Source organism: Corapipo altera, unplaced genomic scaffold (assembly GCF_003945725.1).
Source record: "Corapipo altera isolate COAL_440 unplaced genomic scaffold, ASM394572v1 142, whole genome shotgun sequence".
In the NCBI taxonomy this organism is placed as follows: Eukaryota; Metazoa; Chordata; class Aves; order Passeriformes; family Pipridae; genus Corapipo; species Corapipo altera.
The window spans coordinates 1281808-1293847 of NW_020884966.1; the positions used below are offsets into that span (position 1 = coordinate 1281808).

A 12040-nucleotide genomic window follows, 5' to 3' on the forward strand; every position below is an offset into this window, starting at 1 on the left:
CTGGGTATTGATCTCTGCTCCATGACTTGCATTTCTTGGAAGAACAGGTTTCTTACTTCACAGAATTCCCTTTCAGATGGAGTGTCTATGAAGCAGAATCTGCTGGAATATTGATGCGAGAGAAGTTCTTTGTTTCTGAAATTGTTTTCTTTCACTCCAACACCTCTTTGTCCTTGTCTGTGACTATTTCCTTCTCCTTTAGAAATGATGGAGGAGAAGGGAGTGTTTCTTACCTTCCAGGATGTGAGTAATCCCCGACATCGTTTTAATTGGCAAAAAAATATTTAGAAGCCATCACGGGTAATGCACTAGGACTGGATTGATTGTGCCTCCTGGTTGATAAATCAAAAAAAAATTACTATAAAGAGCTTCTGTAATTGTATTAATTAGTGAGATTTATGCCTGGCCTCTGCAGAGCAGTCTGTGATCCTGCACACGGCGCGGCAGCAGCTCGGGCTGGTGCTGCAGTACCAGGGATGGGGCATCCCTGGCACGGGCAGGGCTCCTCCTGGGAACCAGAGAGCACCTGGAGTGCTGTGTCCAGCTCTGGGCCCTCAGCTCAGGAAGGACATTGAGGTCCTGGAGCAGGTCCAGAGAAGAGCAACGAGGCTGGGGAAGGGACTGGAGCACAAGTGCTGTGAGGAGAGGCTGAGGGAGCTGGGGGGGCTCAGCCTGGAGAAGAGGAGGCTCAGGGGAGACCTCCTCACTCTCTGCAACTCCCTGGCAGGAGGAGGGAGCCAGGGGGGGTTGGTCTCTTTTCCCAGGCAACCATCAGCAAGACAAGGGGGCTCGGTCTTGAGCTGTGCCAGGGGAGGTTTAGGTTGGAGATTAAAAAGAATTTCTTTGCAGAGAGGGTGCTCAGCCATTGGAATGGGCTGCCCAGGGAAGTGGTGGATTCTCTGTCCCTGGAGGTTTTTAAGGTGAGACTGGATGTGGCATCAGTGCCATGGTCTGGGAACCACAGCGGGGTTGGATCAAGGGTTGGACTTGATGATCTCAGAGATCACTTCCCACCAAGCTGATTCTGTGATTCTATGGAATGGTTTGGGTGGGAAGGGACCTCAAAGCTCATCTCATTCCACCCCCTGCCATGGGCAGGGACACCTCCCACCAGCCCAAGTTGCTCCAAACCCTGTCCAGTCTGACCTTGGACACTTCCAGGGATGGGGAGTCCACTGTAGTAACCAAGAGATGATGCACTAATGCTTTACTCCCCCTCCTTTGCCTTCTTTAGACCCTCTTGTGTTGTTCCTGCCTAAATCCAGTGTTTTTCCATACCTGGGATGAGCCTTTCATCGTGGTGCAGAACTTGCTCTGTGTAGCTTTGGACTGCGTGGGGTTGGGAAGTGTCACCTAAAATTCATGGAGGAATATCTAGGAATAGTGTCATGGATGGAAATCCATGCTGGTGCAAAGTGACACTGCAAATTCCTGTATTGTTTTTCCTGTTGGATTTCTTCAGTATTTAATTCCATGAAAGCCCTGGCTGTGAGTGTTTGTGAACGTTGTGTGATCTCTAGTGCTGCTGCTGCAGCTTGAGGAGTGTCTGGGAAATCATTTTTACAAGTAATTACTCATTCTTCCAACTAAGTAGAACTGTTAACTTCTCTTTATATTTTACTGTCTAATTGCCCAGAGTAGGAAAACGAGTGGTCTTTATGATCAAAGGCCATAAATTGTGACTGTACATACATTTCTGCATGGATAACTGAAGTACCTTTGTTATCTAAGTGAAACACTTTTCCCAGCAATTTGAATCAAAATCAAAAGGACAATTCATTACCTATATTATCAAAAATGCTTTACTTCTTACTTTCACATTGATGCTTTAGTCACTGCCCTTCTCTAACTAAAATAAAGTCAGTTAGGGAAGGTTTTTCCATTGCAGTTGGAGCCACAGGAGAGTGATGATTCCTGAGGATGTTGGGTTGCATTATTCCTACTGTTGTGTTTAAGTACAACTTCTGACATTTAGTGATTTGGATTCCAGGAGATAACAGACTGGAAGAAGGATTTTGGTTGCTTTGGGTTGAAATAACTTTGATAAAAAGTACTGATGTGTTTCTAAAAACATGGATAGTGCTTGTTTTTACTGGAGATGGGATGGGAGAGTTAATTCCACTGCAGTATGAGAGTGCAGAATGCAGCACGAGCTGCTGATGGAAATAATACCCACTGTTACATCTGGGAGAAAACAATGAAATGCTGGGAAATAAAAGGCTTTCAAATGGGATTTTTTTTTTCCCCCTTAGTTATCTGACTGTCATTGCACTGGCTAATTCAGACTCAGACCGTAGGTAAATGACTTTTTTCAGTACTAAACCCCTCATCATTTACTAGATGGCCTTTCAGGTCCCTTCCAATGCTAAATACTCCATGATTCTATGATTATTGTTGGAGAGTGAGGAGAGTTTTAGACCAGCCTGTCCCAGCACATTTAATTGTGACACCACCACAGTGATTATCACGTGCACGTGTAAAGCTGGAAGATCCCCTTTAATGGTGCCAAATCCTGCTCCAGATGTACTGGAATGCTCTGCCAAAAATCAGTGTCCTGCATAAGTCATAGATGAATCAATAGGGTTGACGAAGATAATTGAATTAAATACCTTGGGCAGGTGGAGAGTTGTGGTTGGTCCACAGGTGGAAGAAGGGACTCGTGCCTGGACACCGTTGCTGACTGTCACAGAACTTACTCTTAGAGCTTGGAAAAATCACTTGAGGAGCATCAGCAGCACTGACTCCTCAGTTTTGTGTGGCAAAATTAATGTTTTGGTAGCTGTGAAACTAATTGAAGGTGTAGGAAGGACACACTGACCGTAGCAGCTGTGACTCTAAAATAGGGTGTGCTGGGGTTATACGAGAAAAAAAAGGTTTAAGTTCTAAAACCAGGGTTAACTTAAACCTTTGCAAGTCCTTGGAATATTTCACTTGGGATTTTGGTAGGCTGTGCTTGTGGTTTGATCGAATCACTGAGGTTGGAAAAGACCTCCAAGATCATCAAGGCCCAACCTTTGACCGAATCCCACTGTGCCCATGGAACCACAGTGCCCAGTGCCACGTTGGCTCATGGTTTGAGCACTTCCTGGGAGGGCGACTCCACCCCTGGCCTGGGCAGCCCGTGCCAGAGCTTGACCACTCTTGGAGTGAAGGAATTATCCCTGTTATCCAACCTGAAGCTCCTGAGGCTGTTTCCCCTTGTCCTGTCCCTTGTTACCTGGGAGAAGAGACCGACTCTCGCCTCGCCACGACCTCCTTTCCAAGGGAGGTGGGACAGACACATCCCAGAGGCAGCAGCAGGGTGTGCCCACGTCCTGTGGAGCATTCCCATGCCCATGCCTGTGCCCACTGGCTTGGCTTTGCCCCTGCACTCTCTGCCCTTCATCCCCAGCGACACGAGGGGAGCGTCCCCTGCTCCGAGGGGTTCGGTGCTCTGGGGAATTCCCAGGGGAAGACCTTGGATGGGCCTTTGGATTCCTGTGGGTTCAACCAAGGCCAAAATGATATTTTCAATATATCACTTATGGGCTTGGGGGATTTCAGAGCCTTTTTCTTCTGCAATAGGACTTTGAGTCCCTGACAAACCCCTCTCCCTGTTCCCGTTCTGTCGCTGTGCAGGGATCGCTGAGTGCTGGCAGCAGCCTCGACTATTTTGAGCTTCAGTCACTTGTACCAATTTTCTCAACTAATTTTAGGACAGATGACCACTGAGCTGTTCTAAAAATGCCATTTGAACTTCCAATTAGAGAGACACAAATGCAAAGACAAAATTTGTGTTGTGGTAGCGGTTAAGAAAATAATATGTGATATAGAGTGTTAATTGTTTTTAGTTAATGACATTTTAACATAGTGAGTCAGTTGGAATAATTAGTATATCTGTCATGGTTTTTATTTTAAGCTGGAAATGCTTGTGGTTGCTGAAGGTCTCAGACAGCCCTATTAGAGCCTACAAGTATTTTATAACTTACAGATGGAGAGTGACAGCAAGTGGAGTCAGTGATGACAGGGAGGGAATTAAGGAGTCAGTCATGGCCGAGCCTCCTTCCCTCATCCCCTTCCCTCGTCACCAACACACTTCCACTTCCCCCCCAGAGCTCTCCCATACAGGACAAAGGGTTTTCCCACCTTGGAATGAGGTTTAAAAAATGAGCAACTGGACTGTCTGTAGGGTTGTTCCTTGATATTTGGAAATATTCTGGTTATTTTTATCTTTTCCTACCTCTTTTCCCCACTCATACGTATTTATTATTATATCTCTTCTGATTGGAGGATGAAACACCTCAAAACTTGTTCTGTTTGTGTCACCATTTAATTCTGGGCAAACCCAATTTGGCACTGAGTTCTCCTTATCCCAGAGTAGAGGAGACCACATCTTCCCAAGGACCAGGATGACATTCAGTTCTGCTGCCGGAAAAGAAACAATTTGTGCTTCAATGTCAATGACAACTTGTTTGTTTTCATACCTTTCTGCTTAACTTTTAGCTTTGGATGATGTGTTAGGGAATAAGGATAATGCAAGTTCTGTTTCCCCCCATGGAAATTGTGTCTGAGGCAGGTTTATTATGAGCTGGAGAAATCCTGAGGCACTTTTGGGCAGAGTGGGAGAGAGCCCACAAGGGTGTGGGGGCAGCTGGAAGATCCATGGGAGGTGGCAAGGCTTGGGTGGGTGAGCACTGGGTGGCTGGGAATTGGGCTTTCTGTTCTTCCAGGCATTTGTGAGGATGGTTTTCCACATCACCATGGTTGAGGTGACGCAGGGATAGTCACAGCTGGGAGTGGGAAGCTGTACTTTGGAGAACAGGGAAGGTGAAGGGGAAAAACCTGGAGAAAAGGAGGCTCAGGGGGGACCTTCTCACTCTCTGCAGCTCCCGGACAGGAGGGGGGAGCTGGTGGTCTTTTCTCCCAGGGAATAATAAGCAGCAGGACAAGAAGAAACGCCCTCAAGTTGTGCCAGGGGAGGTTTAGGTTGGATATTAGGGAAAACTTCTTCACCCAGAGGGTTGTCCAGCCCTGGCACAGCTGCCCAGGGCAGGGTTGGAGTCCCCATCCCTGGAGGGATTTAAAAGCCCTGTGGATGTGGCACTTGGGGACACGGGTCAGTGTGACCTCAGCAGTGCTGAGGGATGGTTGGACTGGATGATCTCAGAGGGCTTTTCCAACCTCAGTGATTCCGTGTTTCTGCAAAGGAAAGGTCCCATCTCTCTGTGCTGGAGCAGGACTGGCACCGTCCCAGTGTTAAACACTTCAGAGGGACTTCTCCAACTGGCTGCTTCTTCCCAAACACTGAATTTTGGGCATCTTTAACAAAGTTTCTTGTAAGATAACCCTCAGTATGTCCAAACTGCAAGTGCTGGTGTATCAGAGCAAAACACAGCACGAGTTGTCTGCGCTGCAGGTGCTGAAGTTTGGCTCCCAAGGTGTGTTCCTCAGGTCACAGTTGCATTTTTGTTGTATGATATAATGCTGCTTTGCTAATGAAGAGCCTGTCACTTGGGAATGACCCCGTGGGCTTGGGGAAGTTGCCCCAACGGGCAGTGGTGGTGGTGCAGGTTGCTTTAAAGGGAGAAAAATTCGGAGCAGAAGAGGTCCAGGTGAAGAGTCTGTGGAGGCCACATACCTCATTACCTGTTAACCTCATTTATCTTCTGGTTGTCTCATGGTTTGGGAACAAAAGGTCTTCATCTGCCTGTCAGAACAAAGCTAAAAGTTAGAAGTAAAATGCAAAATGGTGCAGTAATAATGTTTTGACAAATGGTGCTCGGGGTGAGTTGTCAGCCTCTCTGGTTTGATAGCAAAGCAGATATTTTATCTGAAATAAATGTCTTATCACTGGCTGTGTTTTCCATCTCCTGTGTAGAAGGATTGCTTTTTCCTCTGGAGATCACTCCTTACTGAGCTGGCATAGATGTGGGCACTAAGGGGAGCTGCCCTTTGTTTATAAGTTTAGCTAAGATACTTATTAATGGCATTTTAAAGTGCCCCAGGTATAAAGTGCACATATATTTTTATAGTTATGGATAAAATTTGTTGTGTAGTTTGCTAAGCAATAATGGGATAAGGAGCACTTGTGTCCTGGTCTTTGGGGTGTCAACAACATGGGAATGACCCCAGGTTCCTGCTCTCCATCAACTCTGCTAAAGCCAGGGCTCAGCAGTATCTGTTCATAATGTTGAACATTTTATGGTATTCCAAGTTATTTTCAAGCCATGGACTCAGCTGAAGTCAGTCCCTACCCGTGGCAGTGCTGACTCTGCATTTGCTCACTGCTCTGGTGGCCACTGGGACTGTATTTCCCACATAATGAGCTAAAACCCTGATCTGAATTAAATGTATATTAATTTTCCAATTTAGCCGAAGTATTTCAAAACACAGCCTTTGAAATACTGGCAGGTTGTTTGCAAAAAAACGAAGAAAGCCTCTTGATGGCCTGTGGATCAGCAGTTAATAAATGCAGTATTATACTTAGGGAAACATTCCTGTGACTTCCATCAGGCACAGGGTGGACTTGGAGGCCTTTTCCAACCCAAATGATTCTGTGCTAAGGGATTCAGCAGGTTGAAAAGTGGTTGAGGAGCTGGATTTTAATGATACAGTGATTAATAACCCAGGTCTGTCCTATAGTTCATCAGAAAAAAATCTTCCACCCTCAATACCCACAACTACCCCCAGCCCCCCCTTTACCCCAACACTCCCACCAGGGAGTTATTTTAGCAGGGGTAGGTGCATTAATAATTTAATGCAGTACTTAGTGATTTCTATTTATCATAATAACTTGTATCATACTAATTTTAACCATAACACTGATTTTAATAATAATGCTATTTTTTAATTATAACACCAATTTTTACCACAATACTAATTTTATAACAGCAACAACAACAACAACAAAAATAACAGTAGTTCTATTATTCTGTTATAAGAATTAATTTGAGCATGATAATAATTTTAATTATTTGTTTTCTGAGGCAGAAAACCCCCTCGCAAACTAAACAACCTGGAAGGATTTTTGATCAAAATAACCCTTTCCAGTCCCAGAGCGGGCCCCCCTCTCCCCTCCCGCTCCGGCTGGGAGCGCTTTGCCCCTTCCCAGGCACGGCTCACCCTGGAGGAGCAGCGGGCGGATCGTTTGGCACATGTCATTCCTCACCAGGCTGGAATCCATCGTGTCATTCCAGGCTGGAATCCATCGGGAACACTGAGATTTGCAGCTCCCTGTCCTACTCCGGCATCGCTGCGGCGGCTCCGGGGTCGGAGCCAGCGCCGGCTGCGGCAGCTCCGGGATCGTTCCAGCGGGCTCCCACCCCCGGGGGGGTTTGATTCGTTTGTTTTGGGGTTTATTTCCCCCGTGTTTGTGCTCTGGGGGGCACGATGGCAGTCGGGAGCCGCGTCGCCTGCCGCCGTGCCGGGCACACGTTCCGCAGGGATGCCGGGCTGGGCTGGGATCGGAGCCCTAAATAACGGCTGGACTGGCTTTGTGTGAGTCTTCTCTGCCTTTTTGATACCATATGGATTTAAACTATTGATCAGCTCTTCCAGTGGAGCTCTGCCAGCTCCGCTGCGGATTTCCCGGCGTGCTGGAGCAGCCTCACCCACCCCGGATTATCTGCCTTCAAAACTGCCTTGTCACATCAGGGGTCCGGGGAGACGTTTAGTCACGGTGTGGGTTGGAAATGAAATAGGAAACCAGGAATACCGGGCTGCTGGCACTTGATTTTATGTAAAACTTGTTGTGTTTGCCTTTAATGGGAACACCTGGTGTGAAGTGCTGCTGGAGGGGCTGTGGGGTTTGCTGACATCACATTGGGCTGTGGGGTTTGCTGATATCACATTGTGGGGTTTGCTGGGATCAAATGGGAGTGCTGTGGGGTTTGCTGACATCACATTGTGGGGTTTGCTGGGATCACATTGGAGGGGCTGTGGGATTTGCTGACATCACATTGGAGTGCTGTGGGATTTGCTGACATCACACTGGGGGAGCTGTGGGGTTTGCAGGGATCAGATGTGCTGGTGCAGAGGGGTCTGGCTCCTGTTGGCAGCCCCCTCATGCTCGTGGCCACGTGGTGTTTTGTGCAGTGGATTTGTTCAGGAATTCTGAAACCCTTGGGATTGTCTTTTCCCATTCAAAGGATCCAGTTGTTGTGTGTGTTGGGAGGGTTTGTTGTGTGACTGGTTTTGGTGGAGAACTGGTGGGGTGGGGATGGGGGAGAAGGGGAAGCAGGAGCATTCCTGAGACCTGGTTACAGTAGGAGAGGCTACTCTGCTGAACCTGTGACTAACCATGATCCTTGAGCTTCCTCAACCTCTGGAACTGAGGGAAAGGATTAATGGCCGTGACTATTTACTCTGTGCTTGCCACAGAACCAGGCACTCTTTGGGTTTCTGCCCCCAGGTTCCAGCATCCCAGCTGCAGGAATGCTGGGCACTGATGAGACAGCATCTTTTGGAAATTAAAATAATGTGTGAGTCTTAATGGACTTAACACTGAGATTTAAAAAAAAAAATAAAATCACAGAAGTTTTCCTGCCTCTCCTGGCAAGGTGAAAGAGAATATAGATTACTGAGTCATCTATAAATTTACTATGTAAAATTTACTATATTATTCACTTCCCTTGTGGCATTTGTGAAGAATATCTGTTTTCTGTTTCTCATTACAGCTTCTGTAGAAGCTCCTTAACCAGGGTCTGTTCTGATCTTTATTTTAAATTAACACAGACAGCTGTGTTCTCCAGCAATGATTTCACAACAATGATTTGCTGCTGGTGACCTCTTTTAGCTGTTGCATGGGGGGAGTTTGTCGATAACTCTGGTGTTTCACCGCGTTCACAATCGTTACAGCAACTGAGTTGATTGAACTCCACGAGTGATACTGTCCCCAAACTGTTGTCCAGATAGTAGGTCATGTCTATAAATAATAGTTATTGCTGAAGCAAATCCTGACAACTGCCGAAAATCGTGCATAAATAAAATAACTGGGAGTGTTGTTGGAGTGACAGAGCCCTGATGTGCACACAGAGATGGACTTTATCAACACTGTAAATTCGAGCACTTGAGAGGATGGAAAACGTGAGAATTAATATTCCCTTAGCAACAGTAATTTCCCCTTTTTTTTTGCATCTACTTGAAGATAACTCTTTAATTATGTGTGCTGTTGTTCCCTGGTAACCTTGATCCTCCACTGCCAGGAGCTGAGTGTGCTCAACATTCTGATTTGTAGCAAAGAGAGGAAAAATATTAAATAGTTCAGTTGTTCAGCTCTTAACTGTGGCTGTTCCTTCCCATCCTGCAGCCTCTGTGCCTCTCACCATACTTGTTAATTCTGCAGGTGCCAGCCTTCTCCACTCCCTAGCATTGTTTGTTTGTATTTTTTTCTATTTTATTCCAAGTATTTTCATTTCCTCTTTCCTGCCCTGGAGGATCCCTCCTGCCTGGATTTTGCTGCAGGATTTTGCTCTGTGTTTTCCACTGTTTTTACTTGAATGTGCAGGGCAGGGCAGATGGGAGGGTTGGTGGTCCTTGGGCAGAGGGCAAAGGGCTTCCCAAACCAGCCTTACCTGGGTTACAGTGAACCCCTGGGTTGTGCCCAACCTGCCCTGCTGGACCTCTGTCACAGGGAGAGCACCACATTGGCTGGGGGAGTTCTTAAAATATTCCCTAAAAGCCACTGGATGAGGATGAGCCCCCCAGGGTGCCCTGGGTTTCCCCCAAGCTCCTCCTCTGCTGCAGCCACACCAGATGCAGCAGCGCCCGTGAGTCGACTGAAGATTTAATATCTGCTGAGTCATCTGGTTTATTTTTACCTTTCCCACCCTCCTAAATTCGTTCTGGAAGTTAATTTGCTGTGAGCTTTCTCTCCCCCTTCGTACATCGTGTAACTTGCTGAGATCTGTCCCAGACTGTGGCTCCTGAGCAGCTGTTCCTCTTCTCCACCCCGATGGCTTTGGCAGAGCATTGTCACCATTCTGTGTCCCACCAATTGAGTGTTGGAGCATGTTGGGGAGCAGCTGCTGCCCAAACCCACCTTCCACTCTGTTATTTCTGGCCCTGATCGCATGTGGAAGTTGAATAAACCACTATTCTGCAAGGAAAAATCACGTTTATTCTGGGAAAATTGTGGGATGAGTGTGTCCCGTCATCTTGTGCTACAAAGGGTTGGATGATCTTCTCATCCCCATCTCCTTTGGGTTCCTCTGTGTTGGCTCGTTTGGTTTTCTCAGGTCAAATAGGGGAGCAGTGAAATGTCTTGGTTCTGCTCTGGGAGGTTTGGAAGGGGGGGTTCCCTGTTGTACCCCGTGTCTGGTGCCCCCAAGCCTCTGCTTTGGCCAGTTCTCAGGGCTGTGTTTGACACACCCAGGTGATGGTACAGGAGAGGTGTTTCCTCTCCAAGTGATCAAAGAGATTGATTCACAGAATCATCAGAGATCCCAGACTGGGTTGGGTTGGAAGGGACCTTAAAACTTATCCCATTCCACCCCCTGCCATGGGCAGGGACACCTTCCACTAGCCCAGATTGCTCCAAGCCCTGTCCAACCTGGCCTTGGACACTTCCAGGGATGGGGGGAACTTTCAGGGATGAAGTTTGTCTTTTGCTGATGATAGGTGGCTTCGGACAAATACAAGTTTTTACTCCTGATTTTAATATTGGGACTTTGTCTTATTTTGCAACGTTCAGTCCTTTCAGTTATTTTGCATTTGGATTTATGTTCGGAGCTCAGAGGTTTTTGTTTTCTCCACGGCTTAGAGGTTGACCATGGGAGTTTGCAGCTGTGGGCATTTAGTGATGATGATGATGGTGATGATGATGTGACCTCTGTGCACAGCATTGTCCAAACCAGTGCTGGGTGTTACCAGTGCAGATCCAGAGACAGGGCTCTGCCAGTGCTGCTCTCTGTAGGAAGGCTCAGTGCAGCTAATCCCAGGAGGGTCTCTCCAGGCTAATAAAAGCTCCTGTGGACACATCCCACTTGCAGTGGTGGTTGCAGTGTCACATCCAGAATGAAAAGGGAGCAGGGGAGGTGTCCTGACCTGTGGCCCCCCTGACACCTGGCAGTCGATGCCTTATGGGGGAGGGAGCAGTTGGTATAAATTGATACTCGGGGTTGCTGTAGCTGAGTGACCTTCACGTGCAGCTGCTTTGTCAGCAGGGAGAGATGCAAAGGTGACAGAAAATGGCCTTGCTGGCACCTGTTCAAGGTGCCTGAGCAGGGCTTCAGGGAAACTGAGGGCTGGGAAGGGAAGAGGAAACAAAAACCGTCCTCCAGCCTGGGCTGAGGTCCTGCTTTTTTTTGGGGGGGGGTGGGGATGGGAGTAGACTGAAATTTTTGGTCCCTGTATCAGTTCTGCTCTTGTACTGCAGTTCACAACTTCCAGACTGTACTGCAGTTCACAACTTTAAGCCAGACAGAACTCACATGTAATAGGAGTTGATAAATTACTTTATGGCACAGCAGGACCCTCCAACAAATAACTTCTTTAGAGATATCCAGAGTTATAAATATATCAGAGTGCAGCTGCTTTTAGTAGCATCGGAAAGTTTCAATGCTAAACCTGAGTATTGAGGTTTTAAACAGCTATTTAAGAATTCAGTTATTTCAAAACTATTCTTAAAGGTTCTAAAAGCTTCCCCTTCCCCTGCCATAAGGGGTAAGAACCACTGAAATACATCCTGCACTTGAAACCCCTGGGTTTGCTGCTTCCCACTGTGCAGAGCTGGGCTTCTTTGTGCTCCCAGCTGCCAGAAATCCCATGAACTCGAGCATCTGTATTGATGGGTGAATCTATTGTTTCTAATCTGGTCAGTTGATCAATGAAGAGCAGCCTGTAATTAATTGTATAATATTGTACACAAGGTCCCACTCTTCGTTTATCCAGATGGGTTTGGGATTTGTGAACTGTAGCTGCTTTCCTAAAGAGTTTCGAGAGGATGTAACCAGTGGCTTTGTTCTTCCCAGCCTTCCCAGCTTTTAGCTGACAAATAATTTTAGAGGGACACAGTTTCAAATTTCATAGTTCAATTTTTTTTTTTGTTTGTTCTCCTAGATCT

General features: G+C 46.9%; 1 protein-coding gene and 1 long non-coding RNA gene across 7 annotated transcripts in view; one reads left to right on the forward strand and one right to left on the reverse strand.

The window, feature by feature from the left end:
- Nucleotides 1-12040, forward strand: part of TANC2 (tetratricopeptide repeat, ankyrin repeat and coiled-coil containing 2) — a 228425-nt gene that overhangs the window by 69053 nt on the left and 147332 nt on the right. Inside the window, exons 1-2 of one of the 6 annotated variants that reach the window (XM_027664743.1) lie at nucleotides 5587-5591; nucleotides 6564-6565. The exons of the other annotated variants lie outside the window; for them this stretch is intronic. The gene's annotated coding sequence lies outside the window, so the exon portion shown is untranslated. Of the gene's footprint in view, nucleotides 1-5586; nucleotides 5592-6563; nucleotides 6566-12040 lie in introns of those variants that run through there. 6 annotated transcript variants of the gene reach the window in all.
- Nucleotides 4324-7995, reverse strand: LOC113957353. The gene is made up of 3 exons (XR_003531146.1): nucleotides 7102-7995; nucleotides 5618-5682; nucleotides 4324-4404 (listed from the first exon to the last, which is right to left on the reverse strand). It is a non-coding gene; the product is annotated as an uncharacterized LOC113957353 (long non-coding RNA).